The sequence below is a fragment of the Desmodus rotundus genome, chromosome 4 (assembly GCF_022682495.2).
Source record: "Desmodus rotundus isolate HL8 chromosome 4, HLdesRot8A.1, whole genome shotgun sequence".
Taxonomy (NCBI): Eukaryota; Metazoa; Chordata; class Mammalia; order Chiroptera; family Phyllostomidae; genus Desmodus; species Desmodus rotundus.
This window is the reverse complement of record NC_071390.1, coordinates 126,971,978-126,987,518: the sequence shown is the minus strand read 5'-3', so window position 1 is coordinate 126,987,518 and position 15,541 is coordinate 126,971,978. Positions and strand designations below refer to the sequence as shown.

Here is a 15,541-nt window from a genome sequence, read left to right as displayed (position 1 = left end):
GCTTGCTTTGGGCAGGGTTCCATCTCTTCAGGTCCAAGCTCACACTTATCGGGCAGGTGTGTTAAGCATACTCATGTTTTAAAACTTTAGAATGCAGCAACATTCAGGTCACTGCTAGATTGTGCTAGTATATTCCCAATCATATGGACAGAAATTTGTTGTTAGTATTTTCTGTTTTAGACCCAAAGTATCTATCTCCCTGAAAAGAATCTAAGGAACGGTATAAGCTATCACGTACTAACTACACAAATTGGAGATTCAGCAGTGGAATATAAAAACTTCTGTATTTTAAACAAAGCATGGTAATGACAGATCTAAAATTTACCATGGTATAGAATCATAGGAAAATTACTACGTATCCATATTGTTAACACAAATAAACTATAAATCCTTTTCTAATAGCTGGCCCAACCTAAAACCTGTAGGAGTAAGCAAAGCAAAAGTGGGAGGTAATTATGAAATGTAAACCGTTCTGTGAAGGTGTTTTGTGGTCAGTATATGATGCACTCAGCCTGGATCTGTAAATGAATAAATGTTCCCAAGACTACAAATTACAAAGAAAAACATTCTGAATGTAAAAATTTAACACACTGCATCCAATAGCACAAATAATGCAGGGAGTCCTTTGGATGTGCATTCTATACCGAGCACTGAAAAATAAGTATGTGTCCTGGTCACGTAAAGTCACTTATACAAAACTTATCCAGATCATGCAGAATGGACCTCAAAGGCAGAAAATACCTGACACAGAATTTTTTTTACCATTGAATAAAGATCAAAGATCTCAAAGTTTCTGTTGATACTTAAGCTGTTTTTTCATTACCAAATGTTCCAACTAATTACTACTCAATTTCAGGTCTATAAACTTCAGGAAAAAAGCTGAGAAATACTCATCTCATGTCCAACTTTTTTTGGTCATGTGTCAACAGTCACTCTAGGCGCAAGGGAGAGTTAACCTGAGCACCATCTAGAATCCTCAAGAGATTGTACAAGGGAACTGGAAACCTAATCCAGACATCCTAGAACCCAACTTAACTGGATTAATTTGCTTTTTACACTATCATAAACAGGAAGGTGATTTCAAATATGAGTCCAGCTAATAATAATAAAAGCAAACACAATAGGAAAAACAACCATAATTGATAAATAATTAAATCAGATTGAAAGATGAACCAAATTTGCTTCTACACAATACAGCCTTTTTAATGTAATGTGATAAACTATGTAATGTCAAATCTCATTCCTAATAATATTTTTATTGGCCAATTCTTAATAGGCCAATAATATATCTAGATACTTGTTATAATAAACTTATTACATCATATTATTTTAATTTCTCAGAGAAAGGAAACCTTCCAAAAAATGTTTAAACTCAAATGTAAATGAAAATAAGAGAAAAATAGAACCCAAGCACTAATTTTTTTCTGCATAAAGAAAAAAAAGTTTTCATGTTCTTAGAAATACGTTGTTTGGGAGACCATGAAGCGATTCATGGAGAAAGTAAAGTAGAAAATTTTGCAGCACTTTCTTCCAGAGCTTCCTTTACCTCTGCAGAAAGATGAAAAGGAAGGTTACTCATTAAGTTATTTGATTTCAACATTTTTAAGTTCATCTCATAGTCAGTGACCTTTGTTTAGTTTGTGAGTATTTGTGCGTGTATGAAAAAAGAAAGTTAAATATCCACCTAACAATGAGAAATCACATTTAGTTTTTTTTAATCCTCTCCCGAGGAGTCATCGATTTTTAGAGAGAGAGGAAGGGAGAAAGAGAGACAGAGACATTATGTGAGAGAGAAGCAACGACTGGTTGTCTCTTGCACGCACCCCAACTGGGCATCAAACCCGCACCCTAGGTATGAGCCCTGACCAGGAATCAGACCCTCAGCCTTTTGGTGAACGGGACGGTGCTCCAACCAATAAAGCCACCTAGCCAGGGCAGCAATTATATTTAGTTTTAAAATCAACAGTGATTCATACCTATACATATACTTTCCTTTAAGTATATGGAAGCACATTCTACAAATTTATCTTCATACATGGATACAGATTTTCCTTAATCTTTATAATTTTGAATTAATAAACTAAGAAATATTCTATTTGGAAGACTCATGTGTCTAGACACATTAAATCAAATGAAACATCTCCATGAGACTTCAGACCGGTGTCAATGACATAAACTGTCAATTCTCATTTATTCAAGGGATGATTATAGTGTTTGGAATACAGCCACCACCTTATTTCTTCTTATTTCTTCTTACTGTCATTTCAGCCTGCAGTATCTTATTATCTTATTGGCAGGCATCACTCCAAGAGTAGTAATGAACTAGCAATTACTAAGTCCTTACCATGAGACAGGCACTGTTGTTAATAGATACTAGAGCATTTGGTTTCCACAACTACTCTATGAGATCAGTACAATTGTTAGGTTTATTTTGCAGATGAGAGGCATAGAGATGTCGAGTCACTTGCCCAAGACCACAGTCTTAAAAGGCAGAGCCATATGACCACCTGGGCTGATGCAAGAGCCTGAGGACGTAACCAATGCATGACACGCCTCCAGGAGACAACTACACCAGAGGCAACGAAACCAGAACCAATCCCAAGGGTAACAAACCACCTTCTGTCTCTCTCTCTTTTTTTAAATAATCAAAATGAATGTGTATTTCATGGGTGAAATGGCTCCGACTATTGGTCATAATTACATTCATGGATTATCCATAGATTTCAACCCATATATTCAATCTCAGGCCCTCAAGTTAATGGAGCTACTCCTTTCATCTTTCTTGCTTTTCTTCTTCTACATCTGTTAAATCTAGTACATATTAATCAAGCACCATACTCATCCCTAAACACATTTTTTTACATTGTGATGACATAATGCATAACTAAAATCTAACATCTTAACCATTTTTAAGTGTACAGTTCAGTAGTGTTAAATACATTTACATTGTTGTGCAATAGATCTGCAGAACTTTAAACCATTGTCTTGGTCCCTTCAGGCTGCTACAATAAAATATCCAGACAAGGAGCTTATAGACAACAGAAATTTATTGGTCACAGTTCTAGAGGCTGAAGTCCAAGATCAATCAGGGTGCTAGCATGATCAGGTAAGGGCCCTCTTCCAGGACACAGACTTCTTATTGTGTTCTCTCAGGGCAGAAGGGGTGAGGGAGCTCTGTGGGATCTCTTGTGAAAGCACTAGTTCCATTCGCCTCACAGGGCCATAATGCTGACCTTGCCCTCATCCCAGTCAAAAGGGCTCCGCCCTCATGATCTAATCACCTCCCAAAGGCCCCACCTCTTAATACTATCACTTTGAGGATTAAGATTTCAACATCTGAATTTGGGGTGGGGGAGACACACACATGCAGACCGGGGCAGCCCTAAACACTTCCCAACTCCATTTTGTTGTATCAGTTTATTCCAGTCGAAATTTCTGAAGGTAAGAAAAATCTTCAAAATTGTAGACAGCTTCTTTTTACATAACTATATATTGGGTTGGCCAAAAAGTCTGTTTAGTTTTTTTTCCATAAAATAAAAGATATTTTTCATTTTCACCAATAATTTTATTGATTTAGATATTTTGAGTATGCCGGCTATCTCTCGCCATTGGCTTCTCACTAGGGGGGAGAGGCCAGAGTGCTGCTAAATATCTGCCAATGCATAAGACAGCCCCACAGCAAAGAATTATTTGGCCCAAACGTCAATAGTACCTAGAAACTTCACAAACCACTTTTGACATGTTCAATCAGTCACAGCACCTTGTCCATACACTGCACAAATCTTGTTTTGCTTTTTAGTTGCGTTTTTACCTTTCTTGAAATAATAAAGCATAATACACCAAAAATGTTGTATATTTTCTTCCATCTTCAATATTAAAATGGTGGCACAAAAATTCACCAATTTTGATAAGTTTGTTGTAAATGCACGCTGATATGACAGCTGTCAAAATACAATCTAACAAAATTATTTTGAATGAAGCTAAAGACATCTCAACACTACTAGAACCATCTTACAGAAAAAAACTAAACAAACTTTTTAGCCAACCCAATATAAGATTCTGACATTATAAGGTAATGATTCTTAGCCTTTGTTGGGGGAGGTGGGGTGCTCTAGACCTTTTGAAAATCTGATGGAAGTTGTAGATTCTCAACTCAAAATAAAATACAAATATAAACATAAATAAAACATTGCTATATTTGCATGGGGTTATTGAACCCCTGTTTCCCAAAGGTCAACCATGAACTTAAGAAAAGAACCCTAATTTTTTGTACTTACTTTGCACTAGTATTTATGGATTCTCTTATATTGCAGTAATCCTTAAATATCAAGCTTCCCCTAATGAGTTGTAATCAAAATCTTATTTGCAAAATTCCATATAAACAAGATCTTATTTATAAAAATTAAATTAATCTACAAGTATTCAGGAAAACAGCTACATTGTTTATAAAAGAAACCACAAAGCAAGACAAAGAACTCCCCTACTTCCTGTATGAGTTCTATCACATGTTCAGTGAGCAGTTTCCCACACAAATGTTATCAAAACACCTCATGTTTGAAAATAAGCTAAATTACAAATGCATAGTTGAAGCTGCCTTATCCTTTTGGGCACTCCTTCAGCATAAGAAAGCCACAGGACTGATCGTAGATAAGATGGACTTGATCACCACCTTTCCAAATTTAATGTACTGTAGTTAAATAGCCCTGTTCACTGGTTGTGATTGCATCGTTGCACTTTCTGATGTTTCCGATAACGTAAAAACATTAGATTTTTAAAAGTGATATCCTGAAGCTGATAGGCTCTCATTTCCTTTCCATCTAGATTTTAGGGGAGTAAAAAGCTGGAAACTAATATTTTGTTTTGTTATTTAGAGGGGACTAAGCAAACACTTTTAAGGGACACTAGTCCATATTAAATATTAAATGTTTTGGATATGTCACAGCTTTAGTGACATCACGACTCCTTTGGATTCACTTCTCCAAAAACACATGTACACACAATTTCTGCATATATTGTGGAGGTTTTCTTTGTGGCACATTTGTTAAGTTTTCAAATAGGCCTGACTCTGCCACATATATTATATAGGAGCTGGCAAAGGCTTGACGACAAAGATCGCTCTCTAGCCTTTCCCACTTGTGGATTGGCTCCCACATGTGGTAGGCTATCTCGTAAGTTTAAGTCCTCACAGACAGGCTGACATGGGCCTGTCTGGCCTGAGGAGAATCTCTGCTGAGAGGTATTTCTCCACCCCTGTGATGGAATTGCTATTTAAAAAATTCTGCCTATAATATCTGGGGGTTCATGAGCTCCTCCCAAGCTCACCCATGGACTCCAGTCCTCAAGATTAAGAACCTATCCCCACACTCAGTAGACAAGTGTGTAGACAAGTCTGATTTCTAGAATTTCATCGCCTTGAAAGGAATCTAATTCTGCTTTGCCTTTTAAAGTGTTAATCTCATGCAAAAAAAAATCAGTATTTATCAATAATAATCGCCAAAGCATTGTCTTTGTTATCTTGTGAGTTTTTCAAAGCATAAGGGATTAGCTGGTCTCAGAGAAAGGTCCTGACTCTTTTCTGTTTCAAAGGTTGAGAACCTGAGGGATGCTGAGCCTTCCGGCTTGTCAGGTGACTTCATCCTGCATCTCTCCAGAGAGTTAATCAGTAGACACCCTGCCACTGGCAACACAAACAAGCCAGGAATTAGTCTGGCTAGTAATGTAGGTATTATCTGGCAAGCGGGGCACAATCCATGTAAATTCTGCCACCCACTTTGCTCAAGGCTTTCGTATTACACCTTCACTCAAGACCTCTCTCTTCTCACACTCCTTTCAGATTTATTAACCCCATGGTGCAATTATCAACTTTATACTAAATTAGCCTCTCTCATATTCTTTCTCGTTCTCTAAATTTTTTTAATCTTAAAAGTTTACATAGAGGCCTTAACTGGGTTCAGTCATGTATACCATCCTGCTGGTCTCAGTATCACCTGACTCTCAGCATCACATCCATATAACCGCTCCCACTACAGAACGGTGAGAAGGCGGCACACTGCGAGGACAGAGGAGGGGTAAGGAGTTTCCAGCCCACCACTCACTTGGTGGTCACATCCTCACTGTGACCTCCTCCAAAAGGAACCGACAGGACCATTCAGTGGGGACAGGACAGAGACTTTGGGTTCTCACAGTTCCATAGGCTGGGAAGTCCAAGATCAAGGCACTGGCAGATTTGGAGTCTGGTGAGAGATCACTTCCTGGTTCATAGAAGACTGTCTTTTTGCGGTGTCCTCATGTAGAGTGAGGGCATTCTCTAATTTTTAAATATAAGTTTGTCCTCTACATACGTCACATAGCTCAAACTGTGTATAATGCACTACTAAACAGATATATAAGTGCATATATATAGTCTATATTCATTACTCCTCAGGTTCCAAGATAAAGTTACAAAAACTGTTCTTTGAAAGACACATTTATTTATTTCATTAAAACTGATTGCAGGCCCTGGCCGGATGGCTAAGTTGGTTAGAGCATCATCCTTACACTAAAATGTTATGGGATTAATCCCCGGTCAGGGCACATACCTAGGTTTCAGGTTTGATACCCAACTGGGGCGCATAAGAGCAGGCAAGCAATAGATGTAGCTCTCACATCAATGTTTCTTTTTCTCTCTCTTCCTCTCTCTCTAAAATCAATAGAAATATATTCTCAGATGAGGATTTTTTTTAATGTTTTTGGAATAAGATTTTTTGCCACTGAGATTTGTTCTCACTGTTTCATGACATTTCCCAATTCTGAATTTACCAGGTAAAAAGAGACTATGCCAATAGCGGAGACTAAGCTTACTGATACTTAATATTCCATTTTTAAACAATTGTATTGCAAAATGATGAGCCGGCAGAAATGAAATGAAAAGTGAAATTTGTAAAGGAACAAGGAGAAAAAAATGTTTTCAAGTATTTGACATCGTTGGTTACTTTTCCCATGACCTGGTAATTAAAAACCAGAACAGCATTTTAAAAGCTGGTCACCTTGAAAAGCACAGAAACCTCTAAAAATAAAAATCAACATTTCCAGATTCTGCCATAATGGTTTCCTGGTAAACAGAAAGACATGCTTGATATTCTACCCCCACACGGGGGTTGTGGCAATTAATTATTCAACATTTGGAAAGTGCTTTGGAGATAAGAAGCTAAGTGCTAAAAATCATCATCAATTTTCAGCAAACTGCACTTAAAGTGAACTCACCAGGTTTATTGTTGGAAACTGAACCATTAGCATAACTCCATGCTTTCTTTTTCCATTTCATTTAGCCCAGTAGACCAAACAGCCAACACCCACATGGAACCGTCCTTTCCTTCTGGTCAACTTTTGAATGTCCCTAAATTTGTCCTAAATTTTTAGAGAAAATGTAAATTCTAATAATGAGGTTTCACTGGAATTTACAGTTTCTTTGTTAGATACCTTTCCTCTTCTGCCTTTATTTACATAATATAAACAAACAGCAAATTTACTAAGGATTTCATTTGTAAAACTTTGAGAATAATTAAAATCCAGTTTAATATGCTTCTACTCTATTAGTTATCATTTAAGCAAGCATATTTACTTAGCTATTCATGACTGCACTAAATGTATAAATTTAGATGAAAAATCTAAGAATTGATTAAATTTGATTAGCACTTTAAGTGAAAGTAAAAGCTACTCTACTTGAATAAAAGTGTTTCAGTTAGATAAATCTTTCTTATCTCTGATAGATTGTGGTTAGATTTTATTCATTTAAAAATTTAAAACAATGGATCAAGATTGAAAAAAATTCTTAACAAATGTTTCACGAAAATCCACATAAAAACCCACCTGCATTCCCTAAAAAAAGAGGAAGCATTAAGAGATGTGTAAATGGAGAGTCACCAGGAAGCTGCGCTCAGCAAAGCTATCACACAGTAGTTATGGTTGCTTTGGGATTAAATATACAAGTAGAAATCATTCATACCATGGCCATTTTGGAGACAATAAATAGTTTCGTCCAAATATTATTTTTTACTTCACATCTCCTACAAAGTGAAAGATCATATGTTCCAAAGGTCATAATTTCATGTTTTAAGGTTAAAAAACTGTGCTGACCTAATCTTCTTGGATATGGAACTCGTTTCCCATGATAGCAAGCCCAACAAAGAGGGTTCATGTATTTTAATCCCCAAAATGCACAACTTTAAAAGTCATCTTTGCTTTGGGAAAGGCCTTGTTATGAGTTTTTATCACTTTAAACATTGATACCATTTATACATCTATCAACCAACCTTAAATCTTGTATCCATTTTCAGCCCTCCCAAACATCCCCTCCCCCAAAAAACATGGCAATGAAAACCTAAATGGGCTCAATATTCCTAATCTCAGTAGGAAAAAAACTGCTGCTGGTTGCCGGAGTAAGAGGATCTCCACGAGGCTGCTGGCTCACGTGACAAAAGGAACCGGAATTCTGCATGGAACCCACAATGGCAGCTCAACTCAAAAGTCAAGTGAATGCCAAACAGCTAGGACAAAATTTCTCATTGCTCAGCTTCATGCTCACTACACAGAATCCATATAATCTTCATCTTCCACAGATCACTGTATAATAAATGTGTAGATAAGTAGTTTTTCATGCTTTCCTCCAGCACTCCCATTTCTTTAAAAGATACTGAAAATAGCTATAAGCAACTTGAAACTGGGAGGAAAATAGATTACAGAAAGGCTTCTTTAGAAATATTCAAAAGAGGGGTCACATTATTTCCTCTTCTATTGTGCTGGCTCTGTTAGGGTTCTTGGTACAAACAGAAAAAACAGGCACACTTTATGTTTTAAAGAAGTGTTTTGTGGCATACATTTTTAACTCTCTCAGTGTTCATGTCAACAGGGAAATCAGTTTCTTAAAAACAAGTAACTTAATATGATATAGTTGCCATACTCAGGAAAGAGGGGGCAATTAAGTCATTTCAGATGAAATGTTTTCCATCCAGAGGAATATGAAGGAGATAAAAAGTGTCCAAAGGAATTAGCCATGTTCCCAAGTAAATGAGAAAGAATTGGCAGGGACTGAGCCTCCATGAGAACATTACTTTGAATCAAAACCAAATTTCTAAAACACTGCAGGTGATCTGCTCTATATTTATGGAACTAAATATTGAAACATTGAAAAGAACGATTGTGAAATGTTTAAGAAATGAAGCAATTTAATTAAGTGGTAATGTTATATTTATTGACTATGTGTTGTAATGTTTAGATTTCGAATGAGAGCGACAGGAAAGACAAAGACCCAGACTCTGAGGTCCCTCGCAGCTGGACCCTCTCACCTGGTCATGAACTGCTACCATCCCACCACTTCCCCAGTCAACAGCAGAGACAGGTCTGCCCTTAACTTAGAAGGTCCTTATCTAAGTTATTTAAGGGAGGCTAAGAACTAACACACACCTGAACACATCATTCAATCTATGTGCCAATCCTTCAAATTTCATCATCAGTGATTATTTACTTTGCATCTCTCTTCTGCTAAAATTTGTAAAGTGCAAAGTACATGGTATATTAAATCATTTCTTGCCAAGATGTTGTCAGATGTTTTCCCCTTGCAAAAAAATTAGGAAATATTAATAATAAAAGAGGATTAGCCTTCAAACTCATAGAATATTAAAGGAACCATACTGTAAAGGAAAGGTGGGGGCTGAGAAAGTCGGGAATGATCAGTCACACACACCTAAATTACACTCACTGTGTACTACAGACTTTTCTAAGCATTTCGCATATATTAGTTTATGTAAGCCCTAATGAGGAATCAAATGAGGTAGTTGGGGTGAAGAACTAGAAGCAGAGTGTCACCCAAGTCACGAGGCATGAAGTATTTAGGGGCTATGCTGCACAGCCCAGATCTCCCCTTCAAAGCAGAGGTGCTGCCCCAGTTGGTGGGAGTGTTGGTAACTGAGGATACTCAGCTCCAGAAACTTAGTTGAAGAGACCCACCTGAGCCAAGTTCACACCTCTGTCCATCTCATGCCTGGTTGATGGGTAAAAGGCCTGGCTCCCTTACTTCAAGGTAGGGCCACTCTGCAGGGCCTCCTCAGCTCCGGAGCTTCTGCTGGGATCAGCCAGTGGAAGTCTTTATTGGTCCTGAATCACAATTCAACTCCTCCCTCTGCCAGATCCAGCCCCCCTCACTCCCTCACAGGTCTGACCCCCCTCAGTGCCAGCTGCAATGAACTTCCTGCACAATCAGAAACTGTTTCCCAGGGAACCCTGCCTCAGACAGGGTCTTAGTAACAACTGAAATTTGCCACATGACTACTGGATCTCAGCAACCTTCTCTTTTTTCTAGGGTCTGTCAGCCATGTCCTTTCATGTCCTCTTACTTGGGCCTCTTCATTGATGGTCAATGACTGCTTGAGAATGCCACTTTCCTGCTCAGGATGCTCTCTCCTGAGTCTCCTAACATCTAAACCTCCAAGGCATTGAAGCACCCAATCATCACCTGAAGGTACATCACCCCAGAACCACACTCTGCCACCTGGCTCCTGAAAAAGCCCTCTTCTAGTCCACCCCTCTCAGACTACCTCATGGAAATGGGACCTTCAGCTTTGCCTTACAGCCCTCCCTCTCAATGTGGCCAAAGCCTCCTCTCCGAGGCCTAGGGAGAGAGCAGACAGCAGAGTGCCCTCCATTCCCCCGTTTCCCACCTCTCATCCCAGCCTCCAATCAAAACCACATTTCCTCTTTATATGTATATTCAACTCATGAAAACAGATACTTTGGGGATCACTGCCCATCATATAAGCAAATAACGAGGCCCTTCATCCCTGTTTAAATACAGCTAAGACACCCTCTATACAACGTAACGGATAAGCCAAAGAATGTATAAAGCACAACATGGGAACCCCTGATGTAGGAGCAATACCTCCACATGTCCCCAGGCCAAAGAGCATCGCTGAGTTATACTGTATAACTAACAAAAGGGGAGATGATTCTCAGTATGTTAAGAAAGGAGAGAAGTCTGTGCAATTCGATTTGGACTGATGTACCTCAAAACATATTTTAAGACAGTTTTAGTTTGGACACAAGTTTCAGTTACCAGAAAATGCAATTAAAGTGAATAGTTCATAATGTAGTGACAATAGATAAATAGATCACTTCTGCTACTTAAGCAGACAGATTCACAATTTCCCAGAAACAGGCTCCTCAAATATTATTTCCCCTTTCTTGATTCCACAAAGTGTGCATCTGCATCTCATAGTACCTACTGCCCACCCGTCAGGTGTTCATGCTTACAGCCTCCCCAAGTCACCAAGTTTCCATTAGGGCCTATATCCGTGGACACCCCCATTAGAACTGAATACCTCACTGTCTCTACAGAACTGAAGAGTTATTCTGCCAGCTCCTGACTCAAGCAGAAACTTGCCTAAAGCCTGGGCCACATGCTCTAGCCTGGTTTTTCTGCTGCTCTAGTTTTTTCATAAAGTATGCTGCGTTAGTCAAGCCCATACACTGAAGTCCTTCCATTACAGAAGCTAAAAGCTGTGGGTCAAACAGGAATATATGGCACAGGGCTCCCCAAGCTCTCTAATTTGTGAACATAATATCACATCCAAAAAAGTTCTCCAACACACTGATTTTTATGTTTTTTATTTTGAGAGTACATCTATTGAAGCTGGGAAGCATGAAACAGGAAGGGCTTAGGACAGAAGAAGCAACGGGAAAGAGACAGCAGGGCCGCCTCAGCTGTCCGGAAAGTCAGAGAGAAGGGGGCCTTGGGGTCAGGTTCAGGAGTTAGCCCAGACAAGCCACTGTTGCCCACTGCCCCCCTGGTTGCTAGTCTCACGGGGTCTCCTGGAGTTTAGGAGATGCACGCCTGTGGGGGAAGGAGAGGGGGAAGGAAAAGGCGTGGGCATTTCCCAGGGGGTGGGGGGGCATGCCCAACACAATGATTTTTAAACAAGCACACAAAAAATATATTTCATTTAGTAGGGAAAGCAAACCACTTCGGATTACTGGAATTATCCCAAACGAGCCTGGAACCCAAGGTGTTGGTTTCAGTTCAGCAATAGCACTCAAGGTCATTGTATCAGTAGTACGGTGTGGACTTGACTCAGAGAAATTCTATCAGGAGGTCTAAAATGACCTGATTGTTTTATAACCACAACTATCAAAATGCATTGACACCAGTGCCATCTGGTCAAAGTCAAGAGCTAAGATAAGACATGTTGAGGCAGGTAAACTTCACAGGAAATGTCATGTGAGGTCAGCCCACAATTCTCTAAAGCAACATTCACTGACATCTGACAGCAACATCAAAGAACAAAAAATCATTCTACAAAATGGTAAGTGACTTGAATAAAGTACTATGAGAGAGCCCTGGGTAAAGAGAGACTATTGTCCAAAAGATTAGCCCTAGTCACCAAGTATGCCCACGTTCTCATTGGGGGAGCTAGGTACAGGCTATGTAAAAACTATGTCTTCCCAACTTCTAGTGTGCCTACAGTTATTTTAAAATAAAAGTTATCTTTAAGTGCAAACAACGCATACTTAATCTCGAAAAAATAATAAACAGAACTGTGTCTAATTCAAAGAACAGATAAAATACAGTCATATCTGCATAGAAAGCTTACGTAATTTTTCCAAGAAACTGTATTACACATTACAAACCCTAATAACAAGTTTCATCCCAAAAGTTACTGGATTCCAAACTTCATGACAACAAATTTCACAAGAAATATTTGAAAGACCTAACAGCACCCTGGCTGGGTAGCTCAGTTGGTTAGAGTGTTATCCTGGTCAGAGCACATGCAAGAATCAACCAGTGAATGCATGAATAAGGGGAAGAACAAACTGATGTTTTTCTCTCTCCCGTCAATTAAAAAAAAAAAAAAAAACAAGACCCAACAGCAATAATCAAAGCTATTACACTGGAGGGACAACTAGAAAAAAATCAAGTTTAGATAAAGTCCGGTATAATGACTGGGTATCTCTGATTAGTTTGTGCAGATTTTTTAAGTAACTAAGTATCATTCCACTAAGTAAGTATTTTCCCTATGGAATATGCTAGCCACTGTGAGGACCACAGAACTATCTCCTGACACATTTCCTCCCGTGAGGATGCAGACAGTGCAGAAGGATACAAAGGGCAGTGCAGAGCAATCAGCAAGAATAAAATGATCAATTAGACCCGGCAGGGGTGTCTAACCTTTTGGCATCTCTGGGCCACAATGGAAGAAGAAGAGTTGTCTTGGACCACACATTAAATACACTGCAACACGTAATCACAAAAAAAAACCTCATAATATTTTAAGTAAAGTTATGATTTTGTATTGGGCCGCATTCATAGCCGTCCTGGGCTGCATGCAGTCCACAGGCCACAGGTTGGACAGCCCTGGACTGGAGTGTAGAATTCACTCCCTCAAGTTTTGTCAGTAAAAACATGAAAGTGCTTGAAACTGTATTTTCTTCTGATGTTTTTAGACGTGTGTTTTTGTTTTGTTTCTTAATGTATTTTTCAAGGAAAATTATCTCACTCACCTAAATCTTTAAAAACATTCCCAACCCTCCTCTCTCTCCACCCTGGCGAAGCTCCTCAACTTGCAAAGTGAAAATGTGTGATCTGCCTAACCTGCAAATGCTCAGCGGCTTTCTAAAGGTGATTGTAATCAGCACTTCGGCTATCTCCGACCGTGAGGCTGCTCTGCTAACATCTAGAGGGCTCATCTCACATTCCTACGGACACAGTCTCCAGAGGTCAAAGGAATGAAGGAATTCTTGAAGCAGTTCCACGGCGAGGTCCGGCCACAGCTGCAGTCCATAAGCAGCGCGCCAGGGGAGGGTTGCAGCAGCAGGCCACCAACGCTCACACCCAGTCAGACTCCCAGTCTGACGGACCATCTCACTGAATCCTCACTTGGAACAAACACGTTTCACCAAACAAAAGTCTCAGGACTTCATCACGATCATTCGGGGAAGAAGATAGAAAAGCCTGGTTTGTATTGAAGACATTAGGATTCCCATCCAGCCATACCAGCAGATTTCATGCTTAAGGACACAAGAAATGGAAGAATTAACCCCATTCCCTTGGGATATTGGTTTAGCTCTCATCACTGTCATGATCCCGGTCTTTAAATAGTTGCCCTTCCCAAATCCATGGGCCAGTTAAAAAAAAAAACAAAAAAACCTTTCATGTGCTGAGTGGACACCTATGGGAGACTTGCTTCCAGGGTTTAACACAGCAATAACCAGCTTTTATTTTAAAACCATCCAGTTTAACTTCTCATGGGAATCAAATCACCCAGAACAGAAGCTGAGTTTTTCCGAAATTCACTACTTTTAAAACAAGGCTCACCATAATTACCCTTTAGTTTATTTCAATTTTCCATAGCATTATGTCTATAAAAGACAACAAAATTGTCTGCTATACCAGATGATTCCATTTTCCACGAAATCACTCTTCAAGGAGCCACACATGGGTCAAGCACCTATGAAGGACGCTACCTAAAATGCAAATGCCCTCTTCCCAGGTAGACTGATTTACGTTACTCTGAAGTGGTATCTTACATGCTCGGTACTCTGAGTACCACAAAAGAGTTGTATTTTACTGAAGTAATGAGAGCCAACCAAGACAACTACCAGCTCTTTCTCTGGGCAAGAAAATCTAATCAGATTTCCACATCAAAATCTAAGTTCCTTCTGCTGCAAACCTGATTTTGCAAATAGATACCTACTATTTATCATGTAATTCTCCATAGTAAAAATACAAATTTTTATTGTATTTAATTTAAAAATAAATATATGGCACTAACCTTTCAGATGAAGAATAGTAAGGGTCACAAAGTCATATTTATACTTGAAAATCAAACCTTTCGAAGAATTAAGAATTGTTACACAAACACTTATAAGGCTGCAGGTTTGCTTTTGATATTATAATCACCGTATCTGAGAACCACCTTTTCCACAATAAGCTGAAAGGACTCTCTACAAGCTCCAGTTTCCAGCTATTATTCATCTTTAAACATTCAATTTTGCATGAAACGTGGTTTCCAAGGTATCAGCACTGGAGAACCCACTATAGTATTTTAAATCTAGAAATCTGTTGGCTGGTATTCTAATTATAGAAGCTAAGTGTATTCGGTGTGTAAGCTTTTGAGGAGCACCAACCAGGTGAAGAGCATTATAATCATTTTCAAGGATTCTCCAGGCCTTGTGTGTGTCACTTACGGGCATGAGTTTAATATGAGTGGTGTAGTGAAATGCGTGTTCTCAAACTGCTGGCTATTAGACTCAATTTTTTTTATATGCTTTTATTGGGAAATATATTTCCATTATTTAGATGACAATATATTGTGAATTCAGAATGCTGTGATTTTATTTTTTTAATAAATTTTATTATGCTATTACAGTTGTCCCATTTCCCCCCTTCACTCCCCTCTGCCCTGCACACCCCCTCCCGCCCACAGTCCCCCCTTTTAGTTCATGTCCATGGGTCATACATATGAGTTCTTTAGCTTCTACATTTCCTATACTATTCTTAACCTCCCCGTCTATT

General features: G+C 38.9%; 1 protein-coding gene and 1 non-coding gene across 5 annotated transcripts in view; one reads left to right on the top strand and one right to left on the bottom strand.

Moving 5' to 3' along the window:
- SLC4A4 (solute carrier family 4 member 4) overlaps positions 1–15,541 on the bottom strand; it is a 385,416-nt gene that overhangs the window by 297,422 nt on the left and 72,453 nt on the right. The window lies entirely within an intron of this gene.
- Positions 5,011–5,155, top strand: LOC112296424 (small nucleolar RNA SNORA12). Its single transcript, XR_002973888.2, has one exon. It is a non-coding gene; the product is annotated as a small nucleolar RNA SNORA12 (small nucleolar RNA).